The 7,013-nt window shown below is 42.2% G+C and overlaps 1 protein-coding gene across 19 annotated transcripts in view; it reads right to left on the bottom strand.

The window, feature by feature from the left end:
* The window catches only part of SYTL2 (synaptotagmin like 2), a 121,119-nt gene that overhangs the window by 106,354 nt on the left and 7,752 nt on the right, over nt 1–7,013 (bottom strand). For 3 of the 19 annotated variants that reach the window (XM_017850890.1, XM_017850892.1, XM_017850891.1), the window contains exon 2: nt 2,631–2,765. The exons of the other annotated variants lie outside the window; for them this stretch is intronic. The gene's annotated coding sequence lies outside the window, so the exon portion shown is untranslated. The remainder of the gene's footprint in view (nt 1–2,630; nt 2,766–7,013) is intronic. 19 annotated transcript variants of the gene reach the window in all.

Consider the following 7,013-nt stretch of genomic DNA (forward strand, 5'->3'; position numbering starts at 1 on the left):
TTTTTTTAGCCAGAGCCTTGCCCTGTTGCCCAGCTGGAGTGCAGTGGCATGATATCTGCTCATTGCAACCTCTGCCTCCCAGATTCAAGTGATTCTCCTGCCTCAGCCTCCTAAGTAGCTGGAATTACAGGTGCCTACCACCAGGCCCAGCCTCCCAAAGTGCTACGATTACAGGCATGAGCCAATGCACCTGGCCCTCAGTCTCTTCTTAACCTAGCAAACTCCTACTCAGCCATAGGTCTAGCTTGTCTGTTACCTTCCTACTCTCCCTGGCAGTTGCTTTCTCAGCAATCTCACAATAAGCTGCATGCATTTCTACTAGAACACTCACCACACTGTACTATAAGTACTACTTCACCATTGTCACCTTCAATAGCCAAGAGGAAGGGAAGGAAAGAGAAGGGAAGAGAAGAAAGAAAGAGAAGGGAAGAGAGGAAAGGAAGAAAAGGAAAAGGAAGAGAACTGACATTTATTTAATAGTGACTCTATGCAAGACACAAAGTCAGAGGCATTAATATATTCATTACTCCATCTTGTGAGAAAATGAATGCAATTTTTTCAGAAAAGGAAGTTGAGACTCCTACCCCAAAGAAACTCAAAAGCTGCTAACCACAGTTAAGTTAGTTGCTCTATAACACAACTAGTAAGTGGATTCATGTTTAAATTCAAGCTCATCTGATTCCAAAGCCAAGTTTATTTCCACCACAAAGTGGCCTCTATGGGAAACATGGACACTAGCCGGAAACATCTTTTTAACCATAACCCCTCTCCCATCACCTTGTTGGCCACTATGCTACATAACTCTGGCTTCTGACCTTCCACCTATGATTGCACCTCAAAATCATCTGCTATAACCATCAGACGGCAAGGTGTTGCTAGGATTCTGGAAAGGATACAGTGAACACATTTGCAGAAAGGTAGTATGATACTATTTCAAAAAGGTTCAAGAATACATATTATAAAGCTGTAAAAATGTGTCATATTTAAGTGGTCCTGCTAGGACAACTCATACAAAAATTCTTTATCTTTATAAAATCTTCATATCATGTACAACATGAAGATCAACTTCATTTCTACTCAAGTTCTTCAGTATATTCCCTCTCACTTATCAAGCTGTGATGCCCCAAAATAAACTGTAGTTAGGTAGAACTTCTTGCCAGTTCTCCACAGTATTTCAGTTGCTCTAGTCCCAGGTGGTGCTACTTCATAACTGCAGGAATAAGTGGCTGACTCCTCAGGCCATGGAGCATTGGGAGAACCCTGTTGTTTTTCCTGGAAGATTATGTCAAGCGCATCATTACATCTCTATGGTAACAGAAATATCCCGGGTTTTCTAGAACAGTCCTAGTTTTGAATATTTATAATCTGTTTCAAGACTCATGACAAACATATGTCTTAACACAGGATTCAGTAAGCATGAATACAACATCTTTCCTTTAAAGAACTCCCCCAAAAGAGGCAATACTGGGTTGTGAAAAGAGCACAAGTTTTTCAGTCAAAGTAACCTGGGCTCAATTGTTTGTTTGGCCATTTACTACCTCTATGACCTTGGGCAAAGGACTTCTCTGTGCTTCCATTTCCTCATCAGTAAAGTGGATAATTATCACCTACTTTAGAGAGTAGTCCTGCCAATTAGAGGAACAAGGATATAGCAAAGACTGACACAGAGTATGCACTCAATAGATAATGAACATTCTGTTTATTCTGTTGTTATTTGTAGCATCCCTAACAGGAATGGAAAAGAAAGATACCATTTTTGCTTTTCTAAGTAAAGGACTATAAATTATGTGATTTACCTGTATTCAACTTCCTAAATGCAACACTTCAGTTACTACATTCCAGGTGGTGTTGATTCTTAAATAGTATACTAAGTTGCTGACTCATCACTTTGTAGTCTGGTGTCACCCCCTAATACTTCCTGAAATACTTAAACTTTATTAATTATTACTGTCTCTGTGTAACAAAATTTTCTAAATTTTTGCAACAAGCCCATTTTCAAGGGTTATCTTGTGTAGTCAAAACACTATCCCAAGCTATGTACCCTCATTCTGCATCTAGAACTCACTTTACAGCTCCGTGATTTCATGAACAGAAGAGCAGAATACAAGTAGGGTACAGATAGCATACAATCGTATCAGATTATCTTCCAATGATCCAAGGCATGGGCTCTGGAATCAGACTGCCTGGATTCAAATCTCTGTTGTTCTCCTTATTGGCTGTGTCACCTTGGGCAAGTTATTTAATTCATATGGGCCTCAATTTCCTCATCATAAAATAGAAACAATCATAGTACCAAAAATAGTATCAATAATAGATTATTGTGAGGATTAAATAAATTGATGTAGGTACAGTGCTTGGAATACTGCCTGGTACATAGTAAGTGCTCAGTACATGTCACACATCCTCATCATTCCCTTGCATCACAGGGTTGGAAAAAAACAGTCTGAAGCAATTACACATGATACGGTGTGTTACATTAGCAACCAAAAAACCAGATCAGGTAAAATACCTTTAAAATAACTAAAGAAAATGAATCTACCTAACCAGTTACTACATCTAGGTGCCATAATAGCAGTAGATCTACGTATTTGCAGATTGAATGCCTGTGGCTCCAACTATTCATAACTTACCTTGAAGATGTCATGTAGAAATTGTAGTTAAATCAATAGTAGCACCAAACAGGAATGAGGTGGTGAGTCCTTGGCTGGTAAGTCTTTGGTCAATCACCAGACAACAGCATCTCAATCTGTTTTTGCTGGTTTTCACTAAATACAGAACCATATTTAATCCTCTAAACAATCTTGTAAAACAAATCTGATCTTGTAAAACAAATCTTATAGACACATGGAGGGAATTATATGCTATGACAACACTTGCAGTCTTGGGGATAGTAAAGGTCTCAGGATGAAAACCCTGAACATGTTCCAAAACAGCAGAACTGAAACAACCCTAGACTATAACTAAAAGGGGCCGGGTGTGGTGGCTCATGCCTGTAACCCCAGTGTTTTGGGCAGCCAAGGTGGGAAGACTGCTTGAGCCCAGGAGTTCAAGACCAGCCTGAGCAACACAGTGAGATTCCATCTCTAAAAAAAAAAAAAAAAAAAAAAAAACTGAAAACCCAAACGTTTTATAAAACTCAACTGAGTGGTAAAGAATCTGCCCTAAGAAATCTAACACACTACAGCTCAGCCTTGCTCCCAACACAGATCACTGGCAGAGGGAACGGGAATTGTCAGGGAATAGATTTGACTGGGCAACTTAGCTTGGCCTGGGATCCAGCCCATGCCCTCAGCCTCACAGCCCTGTGTTTTAATCAAGTGACTCAGCCAGAGGCAGGAGAGCCCAGGCGCCTGTGGCTGGGAGGGATGGCAGCACAAAACACATCTGTCTAATCAGAAGCTAGCGGTGCTGGCATCCATTTTGTCAAGACTTACAGTAAAAGAATGCTTCTGCAAGGGAAAAAAAGAAACTTATATTCACTCAGAAATCAAGCGATGCCTTTCTTCCCCTCTCCAACTCAGAAGGCAAATATGTGGAATTGTTTGCTAGGTCTTATATCTACCTACCCTCAAATATTTCCTGATGCATTTATAGAAAGAGGACAACTTATCTAGGAATAATAAACCAAATTTATACTAGTAGCTACAAAGTACAGCTACAAAGTGTTTAGAAAGTATAACATTAGGAAATGCTCTTATTTTGACCTCTTTTATCTCAATCGTCAATACAAGGGATGACACATAGGAAAGTGTTTTTGTAGTTTGCAGGTAGTTCACATATGTGAAGAAGTCACTGCGGTCATCTGAGGACATTGTACCACATTTCAGCAGAGTGATTCATTCATTCTTTTATTTGTTCATTTACTAATTAATTTAAAATACTCATACTAAGTTCCCATTGAGTGCCAGGAACAGTGCCAGGCTATGTGGATACAGAAATAAACCACAAAGTCTGAGTCCTCAGGAGCTCAATCTTTTCCCAAATTGTTCTTTTCATCTCCATCCTATTCCAACCACAGTTGCACGTCTCTTCGCTCCCTCTTTCCTTCTCTTTCTCCCCTTCTCCAGGTCTGAGCCACTTAAGAGTGAGGTCATGTGCTTCTCCCACATTTTGCAAAAGTTCTAGCACAGGTCCAAGTGCCCAAATGGGCACTAGGGAAAAATACTGTATTTAGTGACTTAAGAGGTAAATATTTAGTGAAACACATGGCTTTATTACCATTTTTTAAACCTGTTTTCATTATACTGTATTTCTGTCAACCTACCTTCCCCCAATTCTCTTAAAGCAGTTCTCCTAACAATCTCAAGAGGTTACAGATTAATAACAACAAGTAAATGAGCAGAAACCACTCTCCTCTCAATGATCTGTGGATCATGTGTCCCGCATGAGGGCAGTCAATAGAGGAGACCCTTAGAAAATTAGGAGGAGGCATCAAAAGCTTGAAGCAACAGAAAGTGGAAACATTTTCTGACATCTGATTCATCTAGATGTGGAAATTCTCTACCAGACTTCAACTTGGGAAACCATGAATAGAAAATAACCCAGAATCAGATTTTTAAGACTGGAAGGAACCTTATCTGGTCCAACTCTCTAACTTCATAAAGAAACCAAGGCTCAGGGAGAAAGTGTGACTAAATCCAGATTGCAGATTGTCTTTGACAGATGCAGAAGTTGAAACCAAGCCACCTGCCTCCCAATGTAGGGCCCATTGTCTCCTTAGAGCAGCCAGGAGCACAGCACATGCCTAAGAGCAGTCCTTGAGGCAATGGCTACTGGTACTCACATGCCCCCATGGGTACACTGCCTTTCCAGTTACTTTCATTGCTTTCTCCTAGCAAGCCTCTGCCTTGCTTAGGGCAACTTAAGACAGCTCCCACGAGCTCTGAGACTCCCTGTGTAACTGAACAACAACTCCCTTGAGTGGCAAGCCTGCTTTCATTCTATAAAATGGGACTATCTTCTGTCCTCTTCTGTTCAGGATTGTGATGAAGATCAATGAGATACTAGCCACCAAGGAAACCTACATTCTTTGAAGAAAACTTGAGTCCTAATAGAGCATTTATATCATGATTAAGTCCTACTAATATCAAGAGTTGGATTCCAGAATTTTATAAAGACTGATGTTTTTATTGCCTCTATGTTAAAACATTTTAAAAATATTAAGAGCAGGGGTCGCCCAAGATGGCCGAATAGGAACAGCTCCAGCCTCCAGCTCACAGTGTGAGAGACACAGAAGACGGGTGATTTCTGCATTTCCAACTGAGGTACTCGGTTCATCTCACTGGGGCATGTTGGACAGTCGATGCTGGTCTGCGGGTACAGCCCTACCAGCAAGAGCTGAAGCAGGGTGAGGAATTGCCTCACCTGGGAAGCACAAGGGGAAGGGAATTCCTTTTCCTAGCCAAGGGAAATTGAGACACACAACACCTGGAAAATCAGGTAACTCCCACCCTAATACTGCGCTTTACCAAAGGTCTCAGCAAATGGCACACTAGGAGATTATATCCCACACCTGGCCCAGAGGGTCCCACGCCCACGGAGCCTCCCTCATTGCCAGCACAGCAGTCGGAGATCTAACTGCAAGACGGCAGCGAGGCTGGGGGAGAGGCGCCCGCCATTGCTGAGGCTTAAGTAGGTAAACAAAGCCGCCAGGAAGCTCGAATTGGGTGGAGCCCACCACAGCTCAAGGAGGCCTGCCTGCCTCTGTAGACTCCACTTCTGGGGACAGGGTATAGCTAAACAAAAAGCAGCAGAAACCTCTGCAGATGTAAAAGTCCCTGTCTGACAGCTTTGAAGAGAGCAGTGGTTCTCCCAGCACGGAGGCTGAGATCTGAGAACGGACAGACTGCCTGCTCAAGTGGGTCCCTGACCCCTGAGTAGCCTAACTGGGAGACATCCCCCACTAAGTGCAGAATGACACCTCACACCTCACATGGCTGGGTATACCCCTGAGCGAAGCTTCCACAGTAAGAATCAGATAGCAACACTCGCTGTTCAGCAATATTCTATCTTCTGCAGCCTCTGCTGCTGACACCCAGGCAAACAGGGTCTGAAGTGGCCCTCAAGCAAACTCCAACAGACCTGCAGCTGAGGGTCTTGACTGTTAGAAGGAAAACTAACAAACAGAAAGGACACCCACACCAAAACCCCATTGGTACATCACCATCATCAAAGATCAAAGGCAGATAAAACCACAAAGATGGGGGAAAAGCAGTGCAGAAAAGCTGGAAATTCAAAAAGTCAGAGTGCATCTCCCCCTCCAAAGGAACGGAGCTCATCACGGCAATGGAACAAAGCTGGATGGAGAATGACTTTGACGAGTGGAGAGAAGAAGGCTTCAGTCAATCAAACTTCTCAGAGCTAAAGGAGGAACTACATAACCAGCGCAAAGAAACTAAAAACCTTGAACGAAGAATGGATGAATGGATAACTAGAATAATCAACACAGAGAAGACCTTAAAAGAACTGATAGAGATGAAAACCATGCCACGAGAACTATGTGACAAATGCACAAGCTTCAGTAACCAACTTGATCAACTGGAAGAAAGGGTATTGGTGATTGAAGATCAAATGAATGAAATGAAGTGAGAAGAGAAGTGTAGAGAAAAAAGAGTAAAAAGAAATGAACAAAGCCTCCAAGATATATGGGATTATGTGAAAAGACCAAATCTACGTCTGACTGGGGTGCCTGAAAGTGACAGGGAAAATGGAACCAAGTTAGAAAACACTCTGCAGCATATCATCCAGGAGAACTTCCCCAACCTAGTAAGGCAGGCCAACATTCAAATTCAGGAAATACAGAGAATGCCACAAAGACACTCCTCGAGAAGAGCAACACCAAGACACATAATTGTCAGATTCACCAAAGTTGAAATGAAGGAAAAAATGTAAAGGGCAGCCAGAGAGAAAGGTCGGGTTACCCACGAAGGCAAGCCCATCAGACTAACAGCAGATCTCTCAGCAGAAACTCTATAAGCCAGAGAGACTGGGGGCCAAAATTCATCGTTCTTAAA

This window comes from Rhinopithecus bieti, unplaced genomic scaffold (genome assembly GCF_001698545.2).
Source record: "Rhinopithecus bieti isolate Rb0 unplaced genomic scaffold, ASM169854v2 scaffold_30846, whole genome shotgun sequence".
Taxonomy (NCBI): Eukaryota; Metazoa; Chordata; class Mammalia; order Primates; family Cercopithecidae; genus Rhinopithecus; species Rhinopithecus bieti.